The sequence below is a fragment of the Eptesicus fuscus genome, chromosome 10 (assembly GCF_027574615.1).
Source record: "Eptesicus fuscus isolate TK198812 chromosome 10, DD_ASM_mEF_20220401, whole genome shotgun sequence".
In the NCBI taxonomy this organism is placed as follows: domain Eukaryota; kingdom Metazoa; phylum Chordata; class Mammalia; order Chiroptera; family Vespertilionidae; genus Eptesicus; species Eptesicus fuscus.
In genome coordinates, this window is record NC_072482.1 from 32,625,350 (window position 1) to 32,641,146 (window position 15,797).

General features: G+C 40.4%; 1 protein-coding gene and 1 pseudogene across 1 annotated transcript in view; one reads left to right on the plus strand and one right to left on the minus strand.

Annotated features, from left to right (window-relative positions):
• Positions 1-15,797, minus strand: part of B3GAT2 (beta-1,3-glucuronyltransferase 2) — a 59,993-nt gene that overhangs the window by 385 nt on the left and 43,811 nt on the right. The gene's annotated exons all lie outside the window — the stretch shown is intronic.
• LOC103304959 (dnaJ homolog subfamily C member 2-like) lies at positions 50-9,736 on the plus strand (annotated as a pseudogene).

Genomic DNA, 15,797 nt, shown 5'->3' on the forward strand with positions numbered 1-15,797 from the left:
TTTTTTCTATATAACTTTGGTCACATCAAGAGCAACTTTATATGCTACTATGTGCCAGGTCCTAGTTCACAAAGTTGAAAAGGAGCATTACCTGTATTATAGTCTCAAGAAGAAAAGCAGATACTACAATATAGTGCTCGGTGCCTTCACAGAGGTGTACACCGGCGGGGTGGGGTGGGGATCTGTAAAAAGTCTAGTCTCGATAATAAAGGGTGGATTCTACAAGCTGCTATTTCACAGACGTCATCACACCCAACATTTGACACTCTGGGGACAACTAAGACCTAAAGGTGGCAGGAAAGCATTCACACTCAGCCTAATTGAGCCGGAGGTAATTATGCGAGAGCCCGCCCAGTTCTGCCTCCTTTAATATCTCTGAGTGGATTATCAAAACCAGCGCTGGTTTTCCTTGAGTTTAGAAGACAGGGATAGAAGGAAAGTTAGTTTGCTAGAACATGAATAATAAATACTCAGTTGGTTTCTGATGGGTTCAATCTGAAAAATGTGGGTGGGTTGAAAATCAGTGTAGGATATATTAGGCCATTTAATAAATTTGGTTTTTTATATTTCATTTTTAAAAAAATACGTAGTTTTATTGATTTCAGAGAGGAAGGAGAGGGAAAGAGAAACATCAATAAGAGAATAACTGATCGGCTGCCTCCTGCACGCCCACACTGGGGATTGAGCCTGCAACCTGGGCATGTGCCCTGACCTAGAATGAAACTGACCTGGTTCATAGGTCAACACTCAACCACTGAGCCATGCAGGCTGGGCAATATTTTTTTTTTTTTTAAAGGAAATTATTATCAATTTCCTTCAATGGTTTGGTCATATGAAAGAGAATTACTATTTAATCTGTAGTTTAACAAACTGTGTTAAAGGCTTAGCCATTGAACACTCTATAAGCTATCTGAGCAAACAAATGTTAAGACCTTTGTAACAAAGCCTGAAGCCCAGCCCGCTGCTGTTAATGTCTAAGCTGACACTGTAAAGGTAGGCACCCTCCCCATGTTAAAGCTACGAGGACCAATCCCTAGGAACGTTGCTTAGCAACTTTTGCCCTTCTCTACATTAACTGAATTGATTTATGCTTATTTTTGCGAAAGTATAGTTTGCAAAGTAGGGACCACATCATACGAGGCAGTAAAGGGGGAACTGTGAGAAAAACCACAACCAGCATTCTCATAACCTCTCCAGAGGCAAGACGGGCCAGTCCCATGTTCTAGATGCTGCTGCCTTTATGGGAAAACTTCCCACTAAGCTACCTACAAACAACTTGGTACAGCGTGTGCTGAGTGAGGCAGGACAAAGAATCATAAAGCATTAGCCTGAGGACTGGTCCGAGTACATTTCACCAACCCTGGAGAGAGGCAGCACGTTCTAGCAGAAAGACGACAGAATCTGAAATTTGGAGCCTTTTGGTTTTGCCTGGTTCCTTGCACTTTGGACACTGGTCAAGTCCCTTCACCGTTCTGGATTCTGAAACTTGCCCCTTTTCTCATCTGCAAGAGAGGTGCCATACCCTCTCAACTTGGTGTCTGACGTAAAATTTGTGAATGGAAAAACTCAGTCACTAACTGCAAAGCTCCCTTCAAAAGATACTACAGTATATAAATAATACCACTGTAAGTATCGTGAGGGGCAGGTGGGATTAGCCCCCTGCCTCTGTTGACAGGGAAAGGGCTTGTGAAAGTCTAGGTAGCCAGCCAGGCCACCTGCGTTTCCCGCCACTTTGCTAACAAATCTGAAGCCTCAGACAGAAGAGCCACAGGCCTCCTCAACCAAAAGCCAAGGTTCAAATGAACACACAACGCGTGACTTTCCTAGTAGGTCAGCTCCGGTTTTAGTATTGAAAGGTTCCTGGCTTTTTTCGTGAGCTAGTAAATACGCTTCAGCTTTGTTTCCTTCTCCGAGGATCTGCCCCTTACCCTCCCACTGAAGCGGCCGGTCTGTTTCTCACGTGGTTTCATGGTGTTGGTTGTATTTCCTCATTCTCATAAAAATACAGGGTCCAAACTCTGCAGAAGTCGTCCCGAAAATGAGAGGAAGCCACTCTGATCTGATTTCCTTCATTCCCCACTAAGACTTGAGCGCATTCATGGCATCGTGACCACTCGGGGATTCAGATTATTTTCTTGCTCTCCTTAGCTCAGGGATATCCTCCTAGCTTTTAAAGCAGAGTCCCAGGGCAAATCTGCAGCGTAAAGCAAAGCAGCCAGCCAGCAGTGGGGCTAATCACTCCTGCTCCAAGGCCCTTTCCTGGCTTCCCTGGACAAGGGGATGGGCCTGGAAGGCTGGCACCCTGCAGAGGGGTCTGAGTGGGCAGCTGACCAGCGGAGCCAAGCGGTTTTCTAGTTTCTATCACGCAGTGGGGTGGGGCAGTTCAGATGCTCTTCACTCCCACCTCCACTTTCTCTGCTCGGCTCCAGCTCAGCGAGCTCTTCACAGGAGGCAGTCACAGGGAGCACAGCACACAGGAACAGTGTTAACTAGGCCAAGCCCTGGTTGCCTTGTGGGGAATCATCTGACCTGCTGTGAAGCCTGGGAGAGAGCTCTCCCTCTGGAAGCAGGGCTTTTAGCTCCTAAACCATTACTTTCAATTCAATCCTTGACTTGTCTCCATTTCAAACTATATATGCCTCAAATATTACATTTACCCTTCACTATTTTTAGTGAAATTAATTTAGCTTTAAAGATGTTTGCAGAGGCTATTGAGATACTCTGAGCCTTACAAAAATCATGGGAGTAGGATCTTCTGTCCTGGGCAGTTGTGTAAAAAATGAAGTACAAATGAAACCTGGTTATGCTGTGAACGCAGGATTTCCTGACTTCCAGTGGCATGGGGGACGGGTAAGGATGTATCTCCTCTCGGTCAGAGGGACAGGGCCTGCTTTAGTAGGTGTTTGATTAATAAATGGAAACATTTGAAGACATTCAAAGTTCAACAAATAATTTCCATTTGGGGACAAGATGGAGCAACAAGGGCTGGGTTTTCCCTACTGTCTTACCTAAATCCAGATAAAATGCTTGAAAAAATGGTTTCTAGACATGGGAAAAGAGGCATACAGGACAAAGATCTCTGAAAAACAAAAAAGAAAAAGAAACACAAGCCCTACAATTGCCTCAGCTTCTTGTCTGAAGGGAGTAGTCCACAGGCCCCACCGTGGGGAGGGAACTCACAGCTCTGCAGTCCCTAAAGCTGAGGAAACAGCAGGAGGCCGAGACCGCGAGAATCCACAGCACAGAGCACCACAGAGAGCCGCCGGTCTGCAGAGGGCTCTGCTCACGTCCGACTGAAGATCAGAAAATGCTCTTGTAACTCCCTGCGGCCCAGTAAAGAGCCTGGAGAGAAGCAGGTGGGCTGATTCTTGGAACTCACTCAGGGCTGGGTTAGGTCACATTCCCACCAGCCAGCGTGGAATGGTGGTTGGGACACCTGAAGAGGAGCTGGAAGATTATTGTGTTCACTGTGGTGTCACATTAACCCTAACCTAAAGGTTGAGCTGGTTCTGCCTATCAAACCTTTAAGAGCAAGCCCGGAAAGGATCACAATGCTTCTGAATAACTTAGTTGTATCCCAGAAAAATGTAAAATACACAAAAAGGGGAGGCAGTTCAGATGCGTTTCACTCCTAATGTGGATGTGTGTGTATAAATGTATGGTATACATAATATCTAAAACAAATAAGCATGTATCTTTATAGTACCTAGCAACATAAAATTCAAAATGCCTGATACAAAAATTCCCAGGTGTACAAAGAGGCAAGAAACTATAATCCTGTAATTAAAAGAAAAATCAGTCAACAGAAACAAACCCAGAAATGACACTGGTGGCAGAATTATAGAACAAGGACATTAAAACATTATAAATATTCTTCATATATTCAGAAAGGTAGGGGAAGATTGAACATGCCAAGCAGAGATATGGAAGACATAAAAAGTCCTAAAGTGCTGGCCACAGTGGCTCAGTGATTGAGCATTAACCTATGAACCAGGAGGTCATGGTTTGATTCCCAGTCAGGGCACACGCCTAGGCTGTGGGTTCAATCCCCAGTAGGAGGTGTGCAGGAGGCAGCCAATCAATGATTCTCATCACTGATGTTTCTATCTCTCTCCCTTTCCCTTCCTCTCTGAAATGAATAAAAATATATTTAAAAATAGAAAATAAAAAGACTCAAAGTGATCTCATTGTGATGAAAAAATACAATGTCTTGAGATGAAAAACCTACTGGTTAGGATTAACACATGATAACACATTAGAAGACAATGACAGAAACTACTAAAAGGAAACACAAACACGCATGTGAATACAGAAACAGAGTAAAGGAATGAAAGGTGGGAGAAGGTGATAGAAACATATTTAAAGAAATAACAACTGAAAATTTTACAATTTTAAAAAATCCTAAGGATACATAAGACAGACAACACTAACAACCAACTTGACATTCACAGAGCAAGCCACCCCAGGGCAGCAGAATGCACAATCTTTTCAAGTACACATGGCACATTATCAAGATAAGCTTATGGTAGGGCCATGAATCAAGTCTCAATAAATTTAAAAGAATACAGATTGTACAACGTATTTCTCTGACCACATGGAATTAAAATAGAAATCAATAATACAAGACATCTGGAAAATCTAATATTTGGAAACTAAACGACATAATTCTAAAGATATGGCTCAAAGGAGGAATCGAAAGGGAATGAAAACCGAACAAGCCACCAAAACCTATGGATGGCATTTACAGCAGACTTACAAGGAAAATGAGTATTTTTTAAAAGTACTAAACACTTTTATTAGATAAAAAGGAAGGTCTTGATTCAATGTCTTAAGTTCCTACCTTTATACACTAGAAAGAGTAAATGAAACCCAAAGTGAATAGTAAAAAAAGATATGAATAAATAAAAGAGCCAAAATCACTGAAATAGAAATGGAAAACAATAGAGATCAGTGAAATTTAAACCATGCCCTTAGGGGGAAAAGGTCAACAAAATTGGTAATATCTACCCATACTTAGGGAAAAAAAGAGAATACACAAATTACCAATACCAGAATGAGAGAGGAGTAGCAGTACACATTCTATAAAAGATTCAAATGATAACAAAGGAGTATTATGAGCAACTTTATGGCAGTAAATTTCAAAATATAAAAATGGACAAATTCCTTGAAAGATATAAGCTATCAAAGCTCTCGAAGAAATGGTCCGAATAGCCGTTCACCCATTAAATAAATTTATAGTTGAAAATCACAATCCTCCTTAAACTATCCCAAAAAATTCACAAGGAAGGAAGACTCCCAAGCTAATTTTACAAGGCCAGCATTATCCTAATTCCAAACCCTACACTACACAAAAAGAAAATTATAGGCCAATTTCCCTGATGAACATAGATGCTAAAATCCTCAACAAAATATTAGGAAATTGGACCCAGCAATATATTAAAAAGATCATACATCAGGAAAAAGTGGGATTTATTCCAGGGATGCAAGGTTGGTACAATATTTGCAAATCAATAAATGTGATACATCACATAAACAAAATGAAGGGTGAAAACACATGATCATATCAATAGACACAGGAAAAGCATTCGACAAAATCCAGCACCCATAAAGATAAAAACTCTCAACAAAGTGGGAATAGAGGAATCATACCTCAACATAATAAAAGCCTTACATGAAAAACCTATAGCCAATGTAATACTCAATAGGCAAAAATTGTTTCCCTTAAGATCAAGAACAAGACAGGGATGCCCACTTTCACCACTCTTATTTAACATAGTGTTGGAAGTCATAGCCACAACAATCAGAAAAGAAGTAAAAGGCATCCAAATTGGAAAGGAGGAAGTAAAACTGTCATTATTTGCAGATGACAAGGTATTGTATATAGAAAACCCTAAAGAACCCACCATAAAATACTAGATTTAATAAATTGGCAAGTAGCAGGATACAAAATCAACATCTAGTAATCAATGGCATTTTTATATCCCAATAATGAACTCTCAGAAAGAGAACCCAAAAAAGCAATCCCATTTACCATTGCAACAACAACAACAAAAATAAGATACCTAGAAGAAAACATAGGCAGTAAAATCTCAGACATCTCTTGGAGCAATATTTTTGCTCATTATGTCTCCGAGGGAAAGGGAAAATAAACAAATGGGACTACATCAGATCAAAAAGCTTCTGCACAGCTAAAGAAACCATCAGCAAAGCAAAAAGGTAATCCACAGTATGGGAGAACATATTTGCCAATGATTCATCAGATAAGAGGTTAATCTCCAAAATATATAAGTTATATAACTCAACACCAGAAACACAAACAATCCTATTTAAAAAATGGGCAAAGGCCTGACTAGACATTTCTCCAAAGAGGACATACAGATGCCCAAGAGACATATGAAAAAATGCTCAAGGTCACTAATTATCAGAGATGTAACACCTCATACCAGCCAGAATGGCTAACATTAATAAGTCAACAAAAAATAAATGCTGGCGAGGATGTGGAGAAAAGGGAACCCTAGTACACTGCTAAGAATGCAGACTGGTGCCCTAGCTGGTTTGGCTCAGTGGATAGAGCATCAGCCTGTGACTGAAGGGTCCCAAGTTTGGTTCTGGTCAGGGACACATGCCCGGGTTGCGGGCTCCATCCCCAGGAGGGGGCATGAAGGAGGCAGCCAGCCGATCAATGATTCTCATCATTGATGTTTCCATCTCTCCCTCCCCTTTCCTCTCTGAAATCAATAAAAATATATACTAGTGACCCAGCACGCAAAATTGTGCGAGACGCAGACACATGGGAAATTGTGCGAGACCCAGGACCCCAGACCCTGCTGCGCCGCGCGACTCCCCCAAGTGTTGCGAGACCCAGAGTCAAGTTCCACCACGCCCCGGGACCCAGTCAAGTCCCCACCCACCTGTGCGCACCTCCTTGCATACGCAGCCTCCTGCTGACCCGTCTTTGGTCATTATAGCATTAGGGCCACTGGGTTTTTATAATATAGATAATATAAAAAAGAATGCAGACTGGTGCAGCCACTATGGAAAACAGTAAGGAGTTTCCTCAAAAAAATGAAAAATGGAACTGTCATTTTCCCCAGCAATCCCACTTCTGGGAATATATCCTAAGAATGAAATTGGCCTTTTTAGGATATAATTAAATGGCTTTTAATATATTTATAATTCTGAGTACATTTTTTGAAAAGACTATTCTTTCTCTATTGAATGGTCTTGGCACCTGTGGCAAAAATCAACTGACTATAAATGTAAGTTTATTTCTGGACTTTCAACTTATTTCCATTGATTCACATGTTTATTTATGCCAGTACCACACTGTCTTTACTACTGTAGCTTTATAATAAGTTTTCAAATCAGGAAGTGGAAGTCTTTCAACCTTGTTATTTTTCAAGATTGTTTTGGCTATTGTGGGTCCCTTGCTTTCCCATATACTAGTAAATGGCCAACAGGTAAATTAAAGGTGCTCAACATCACTAATCATCAGGAAAATGCAAATCAAAACCGACAATGAGCTGTCACCTCACACCTGCTAGAATGCCTATTATGAAAAAGACAAGAAATAATACGTGTTGGCTCAGTGGCTATCCTTCTCAAACTATTCCAAATAACTCAAGGGGAGGGAAGACTCCCAAGCCCATTTTACAAGGCCAGCATCACTGATCAAAATCACAGACATTACAAAAAAAAAAAAGTTATAAGCCAATCCCTGATGAACATAGAAGCAAAAATACTCAACAAATACTAGCAAACCAAATTCAGCAATACATTAAAAAGATCATACAGGCCACTGTAGAGCCAAGGTGGGAGGCTCAGAGCAGGAGGTAGGAAGAACCTGGGGCAAGGAGGGGTGATGCTAAGTGCCCTCCACCCAGGACGCAGGCTGGCCCGGGGGCTACCATGCTGCTCCTGCTGAGCACTGCAGTGGCCAAGGCACTGCCATCGCCCACCCTCTGACCTCTGATTTATTCCAAGCAATACACGGAACCTCTCTTACCATTTCCAGTCCAGCCTCAACACCGCCAATTTGAACCTGTGGGAAGATGGTTTGAAGCTTTTGTTAAGAGAAACAAATGCTTCTGCCTCTTTTCAGAAACTGGAGGAGAAGGAGGAGTTATCAGAAGCATCAGAAGATGGAGAATTGCAGTTAGAATTCCCCCTGCTGAAAACGCTGGATCCAGCGACTCACAGCACCAAGACCACTATGCAGCACTTGGGCTGGGCCATGTAAGACACAAGCTCCACAGACACGGATCAAAGCAGCCCATGGAGCAACGGTTTTAAAACATCACCCAGACGAACGGAAAGCAGCTGGCGCACCAACAAGAGAAGGAGATAATGACTACTTCACTGGCATTGCTGAAGCTTATGAAATGTTATCCGATCCAATGAAAAGACCAGCATTTAACAGTGTAGATCCTACTTTTGATAACTTGGTTCCTTCTAAAAGTGAAGCAAAGGATAATTTCTTCCAAGTGTTTGAAAAGACATTCCAGATGGTCAAATAAAAAAATGTGTCCCTAAACTTGGTGATATGAATTCATCATTTGAAGATACAGATGTATCTTATTCTTTCTGGTATAATTTTTATTCCTGGAGAGAATTTTCTTATTTAGACGAAGAATAAAAAGAGCAGAATGTCCTGATGAGAGGAGGACTTAAAAGCAGAAAGAGCAACAAGAGCACAAAGGAAAAAGAGGAAACGGACAGGATAAGCACAGTAGCTGACAATGCATACAGCTACAATCCAAGAAGAAAAAATTAAGGAAGAAGAAAAGGCCAAGAAAGAAGCAGAAAAGAAAGCAAAAGCAGAAGCAAATAGAAGGAGCAAGAACCTAAAGAAAATCAAAGACAAGCGGAATTAGCAGCTGCTTGTTTAGCTAAAGAGAAAGAAGAGGAAGAAATTAGACAACAAGCACTACTGGCAAAAGAAGGAAAAACATGCCCAGAAAAGACATTAAAATGGAAAGGCAAAAACTTTGAAACTCATGCAAGACCTGGACTCACTTTTCTGATAATGAGGCATAGTGGGTTAAAATGATGGAAGAAATGAAAAAAACTGTGATTGCCTTGAACTAGCAAGTTTACAGTGCTGGAATGAAACACATCATCAACAAAGAAGTAGGAGGGAAAAAGAGAAGAAATAAATGAGCAAATTAGAAAAGAGAAAGAGGAAGATGAGGCTCATGTATGACAAGCGTCTAAAGAATGCAGAGAAATCAGCTGGCGGTGGTGGGAATGGCAGTAAAAATTGGCCAGATGATGATGTGAAATTACTGAGGAAAGCTGTGAGCCTCTTCCCTGCTGGAACGAATTCCAGATGGGAAGTTACAGCTGTAACATACCTTCTCCTGGAGTCAAGAGAACCACCAAAGATGTTATTGCAAAGCAATGAGTTTTCAAAAACTTGACCCTCATCAAAAAGATGACATAAACAAAAAGGCTTTTGGTAAATATTAAAGAGCATGGAGTGGTGCCCCAGGTGGACAATGATACACCTTCAGAACAATTTGAAGGTCCATGCACAGACTTCACACCCTGGACCACAGAACAGAAGCTTTTGTAACAAGCTCTGTAAACATACCCACTTAGTACACCTGAAAGATGCGGGGGAAATAGCAGGACAAAGAAGTGCTGCATGAAACAATGTTAGGAATTTGTTGAGATGGTAAAAGAAAAGAAAGCTGCTCAACAGCAAGTACTGAATGCAATTAGAGCAAAGAAATGACATATCACAATCTTTGTTGCGTGTGCATTTTTATCATAAAACTGGAAATACTGAAACAAAAAGAAGATCATGATCCAGTGGGATTTATTCCTGGGATGCAAGGTTGGTTCAACATCTAGAAATCAATTAACATGATACACCACATAAACATAATGAAGGATAAAATTATATGATCATATCAATAGATACAAAAAAGGCATTTGATAAAATCCAGCACCTATTATGATAAAAACTCTCAGCAGAGTGGGAATAGAGGGAACCTAGCTCAACATAATAAAGGCCATATATAACAAACCCACAGCTAACATCATACTCAATGGGGGAAAACGAAAAGCATTTTTCTTAAGATCAGGAATAAGTCAAGGATGTCTCCTTTTACCACTATTCATGGAAGTCCTAGCCAGAGCAATTAGAAAAGAAAAAGAAATAAATTGGAAAAGAAGTAAGCCCTGGCTGGGTAGTTCAGTTGTTTGGAGCATGGTCCCAATGCACCAGGGTTGCAGGTTCAAACCCTGTTGGGGCATATGCAAAAGTCAGCCAATGAATGTGTGAATAGGTGGAACAGCAGATGGATGTCTCTCTCTCTCTCTCTCTCTCTCTCCTCCCTCCCTCCTTCCTTCCCTCCCTCCCTCCCCCCTTTCCTCTTTCTCAAACCAATTAAAATTTTTTTTTAGGAAAGAAAAGTAAAACTGTCATTATTTGCAGATGATATGATATGATACTATGCATACAGAACCCTATAAAAATTCCACCCCAAATTATTACAACTGATAAATATATTCATTGAAATAGCAGGATACAAAATTAATATTCAGAAGTTGGTTGCATTTTTATTTTATTATTATTTTTTAAAACATATTTTGATTCAGAGAGAGGAAGGGAGAGGGAGAGAGACAGAAACATCAAAGATGAGAGAGAATCACAAATTGGCTGCCTCCTGCACACCCTCTACTAGGGATCAAGCCTGCAACTCAGGGGCATGTGCTCTGACCAGGAATCAAACCACAATCTCCTGGCTCACTGGTTCATGCTTAACCACTGAGCTACACTGGCAAGGCTTGGTTGCATTTTTATACACCAACAATGAACTATCAGAAAGAGAAATTACTAAAACAATCACATTTATAATTGCATCAAAAAAAAAATACCTAGGAGTAATTTTTTTAAAATGTTTTTTATTGACTCTTTTTTAGAGAGAGACACAAAAGGAGAAGGAGGGAAAGAGAGAGAGAAACATTGATGTGAGAGAAAAAACAGTGATCAGCTGCCTCCCACACCCACCCTGACCAGGGATTGAGCCAACAACATGGGCATGTGCCCTGACTGGGAATGGAACCGGTGACCTTTTGCTGCACACGACAATGCTCAGCCAACTGAGCCACACAGGCCAGGGCCTATGAATAAATTTAACCAAAGAGGTAAAAGACCTGTAGTCAGAAAACCGTACAACATTAAAGAAATTAAAGAAGATACAAAAAAAAAAAATGGAAACATAAACTGTGCTCATGGATAGGCAGAATTAACATAATTAAAATGTCCATATTACCCAAAGCAATCTATAGATTCAATGCAATCTTTATCAAAATACAAATGGCATTTCCAGAGCACTAGAATGAATAATCCTAAAATTTGTATGGAACGACTAAAGATCCTGAATAGCCACAGCAACCTTGAGAAAGAAGAACCAAGTTGGGAGTATCATATTACCTAATATCAAACTATACTACAAAGCTATAGTAATCGAAACAGCATGGTAATAGCATAAAAACAGACAAATAAATCAGTGGAACAGAATAAAAAGCCCAGAAATAAATCCATGCCTTTGTGGTCAATTAATCTATGACAAAGGAGGCAAGAATATACAATGGAGTTAAGACATTCTCTTCAACAAGTGGCACTGGGTAAACTGGACAGATACATGCAAAAATAATGAAACTAGACCACCTTCTTACACCACATACTAGAATAAACGCAAGATGGATTAAAGACTTAAATGTAAGACCCAGAACCATAAAACTCCTAAAAGAAAACATAGGCAATAACCACTTTGACACTGCTCTTAGCAATACTTTTTTCTGATATATCTCTTACAACAAGGAAAACAAATTAAAAAATAAACAAATAAGACTCATCAAACTAAAATTTTTTTTGCGAGAAAACCATCAATAAAACAAAAAGACAACCTACCAAAACAAAAAGACAACCTATCAAATACAACCTTATTGGATGTATCAGTGATGAAAGTATTCATCACTGATACATCCAATAAGAGGTTAATATCCAAAATATACAAAGAACTCATACAACTTAACACCAAAAAACAAAAACAAAAACAACACCCCCCCCACAAAACAATCTGATTTAAAAACGGACAAAGGACGTAAACAGACATTTCTCCAAAAAGGACATACAGATAGCCAACAGTCAGATGAAAAGATGCCCCATGTCACTAATCATGACAGAAATACAGATTAAAACCACAATGACATATCACCTCACACCTGTAAGAATGGCTATCATCAATATATCAATAAACAAGAAGTGTTGATGGGGCAGCAGTAGCCAACCTTCCAGGCCACACGGACCACTGGTGGTCCGCAGGCCACCGGCGGCGACCACTGGACTAGGGTCTGCTTGTGCACTGCTGCTGGGGTTGAAAACTGGCAGAGCCGCCTTGGAAAACAGTAGGGAGGTTCCTAAAAAAGCTAAAAATAGAAATACCAAGTGATCCAGCAATTCCTCTTTGGATATTGATCCAAAGGAAATGAAAACACTAAATCAAAGAGCTATATGGACTCCCATGTTCACTGCAGCACTGTTTACAATAGCCAACATAGGGAAGCAACCTAAGAGTCCATTGATGGGTGAATGGATAAAGAAGATGCGATACTCACACACATGCACACACAATGTTATATTACTCAGCCATGTAAAAGAAGGAACTATTGCCTTCTGCGACATCATGGATGGGACCTTGAGGGTACTAAGTCAGAAAGAGAAACACCATAGGATCACACTCATATGTGGAATCTAAAAAAACACACAAAAAAACCTCAGAGATTGGTCGTTGATAGAAGCAGAGGGTAGAGAGTGGGCAAAATGGGTAAAGATGGTACAAAATTCCATTTTCAAAATAAGTAAGTCCTGGAGATGTAATGTACAGTGTGGTGATCATAGTTAGTAACACTGTATTGTACCTTTGAAGGTTGCTAAGAAAGTACATCTTAATAGTTCTCATCACAAGAAGAAAAAAATCTCAACTGTGTGGTGATGGTTGTTAAGTATACTTATTATGGTGGTCATTTTGCAATTTATATAAATATAGAATCATTACTCCATACATCTGAACCTAAAATAATGTTATATATAAATTATATCAATAAAAAATGGCAAACTTCTACTTAAGTGCTTTTATTTCATAATCTTGTACCTTCCAGCCCTGGCATCTGTGAACTATTCAACTGAAAAACAAATACGTGAATAATAGTGTTTCAGGAATCATTTTCACTAGATTTAAATCAGATATAGAGAGCAAAAGCAAAGGCTATATTAAAGGAACGTGTCCTTTATTTACCATCACCTCTAAATTGTCACCGTTCCATGCAACTGTTTATACAGGTTTTCATGGTTCTAAGACCGAATGTGCTTTGTAACAGCCATGATAAAGATTCCTTCCTAATCTATTGCTTCCCAAGTGCAGACAAAACTATAGCTCTCCACACTTACTTCCAATTATACTTTAGAATAATTTTCTTCTAGTGCAGAAAGGAACGAGAAGCACGGCCTGGCTGTTAAGTAGGCAGTTGGTCTGCCCGGGGACACTGGCGGAAACTTTATGATTGCTTCAGGGAAAACCATTCTAAAAAGAATGCTTGTCTAGTTTTAAAAACTCCTCAAGAGCTATTTAGCAGCCATTGTTCCCTGTGGAAAAAAATGAAACATTTTTCATTTCTAAGAAGCATTCTTTATTTAATCTAGGAACGATTCATTTAAATCTTGACTCGGAAAACAATAAACCATCTCAGAAAACCAAGCTGCTAAGGAAACAATCAGGAGGCTGAACAAGGATGAAAACTTGATCCTAAGAATAAAATAAGCTTAATTAACTGAATATTAAAAATATCCGTGAGCGACTTCCTAGTAGGCTGGTAGCAGGGCACGAAGGCATGCCTACTACTGAAGTCTAGAGGGGGGAGTGGTCCTGTTGGCTAGCTCAGTGGTCGGCAGACTCATTAGTCAACAGAGCCAAATATCAATAGTACAACGATTGAAGTTTCTTTTTTTAAAAAAAATATTTTATTGATTTTTTACAGAGAGGAAGGGAAAAGGATAGAGAGTTAGAAACATTGATGAGAGAGAAACTTTGATCAGCTGCCTCCTGCACACCTCCTCCTGGGGATGTGCCCGCAACCAAGGTACATGCCCTTGACCGAATCGAACCTGGGACCTTTCAGCCCACAGGCTGACGTTCTATCCACTGAGCCAAACCGGTTAGGGCTGAAATTTCCTTTGCGAGCCAAATTTTTTAAACTTAAACTACTTCTAACGTCACTTCTTCAAAATAGACTCGCCCAGGCCGTGGTATTTTGTGGAAGAGCCACACTCAAGGGGCCAAAGAGCCACATGTGGCTCGCGAGCCGCAGTTTGCCGACCACTGGGCTAGACAGCCAACAGGGCTCTGCTGGGAAATGAACCGTGTATGTGGTGAGAATGGCAGAATCAATAGGCTTGGCGCTGCCGGTGTGAGAGTCACTGCCTCGTGCTTTATGTCACCTTTGAGATGTTCTACTTCACATTATCCGTGACTACTACTGAATGTGCCACTAAGCCATGCTATCCCAACCCAGAAAACACAGGAGAACGGGTGGAGAAGATATCCGTGTAACTACTCTACAAACCCCAGTGGGTAAAAGTAAAATAATTTTCAAAATAACAAGAGTTGGCAAGGACATGTAGAAATTGGAACTCTTGTGCATTGTTCATGGGACCATAAAATGATGCAGCCATTTGGGAAAAAATATGGTGGTTCCTCAAATATACAATTTCCATGTGATCCTGCAATTCCACTTCTAGGTATATACCCAAAATAACTGGAAGCAGTGAGACTTCAACAGTGACTGTGCACCCATGTTCATAGCAGCATTCAGAATAGCCCAAAGGTGCAAACAACCGAATGTGCGTGAATGGATAAACAGAATGTGGTCTATATGTACAATGAAAAATTATTCAGTTTTAAAAAGGAATGAATTCTGACATGCTACAACATGTACAAACCTTGAAAACAGACTAAGTAAAATAAGCCAGACACAAAGGACAAATATTGTATAATTCCACTTACATGAAATACCTAGCACAGTCTAACTCCCAGAGAAAAAGTAGAATGGTGGGTACCAGGGAAGGGGTTGGGGGGGTTTGTGATGATGATCAACCTCTAGAGATGGATGGTGGTGATGGTGGCACAATGTGGATGTTCTTAATGCCACTAGACACTTAAAAATGTTTAAAAAGATCCAAGCCGGTGTGGCTCAATGGTTGAACATCGAACTATGAACCAGGAGGTCACGGTTCAGTTCCTGGTTATAGGGCACATGCCCAGGTGGTGGGCTCCATCCCCAGTAGGGGGCGTGCAGGAGGCAGTAATGATTTTCTCTCACTATTGATGTTTCTATCTCTCTCCTTCCCTCTCTGAAATCAATATATTTTTAATTTTAAAAAATATATATTTTATTCATTTTTTACAGAGAGGAAGGGAGAGGGATAGAGAGTTAGAAACATCGATGAGAGAGAAACATCGATCAGCTGCCTCCTGCACACCTCCTACTGGGGATGTGCCTGCAACCAAGGTACATGCCCTTGACCGGAATCGAACCTGAGACCTTTCAGTCGGCAGGCCGACACTCCATCCACTGAGCCAAACTGGTTAGGGCTCAATATATATTTTTTAAAAATATATTTTATTGATTTTTTACAGAGAGGAAGAGAGAGTGATAGAGAGTTAGAAACATCGATGAAGAGAAACATCAATCAGCTGCCTCTTGCACTCCCCCTACTGGGGATGTGC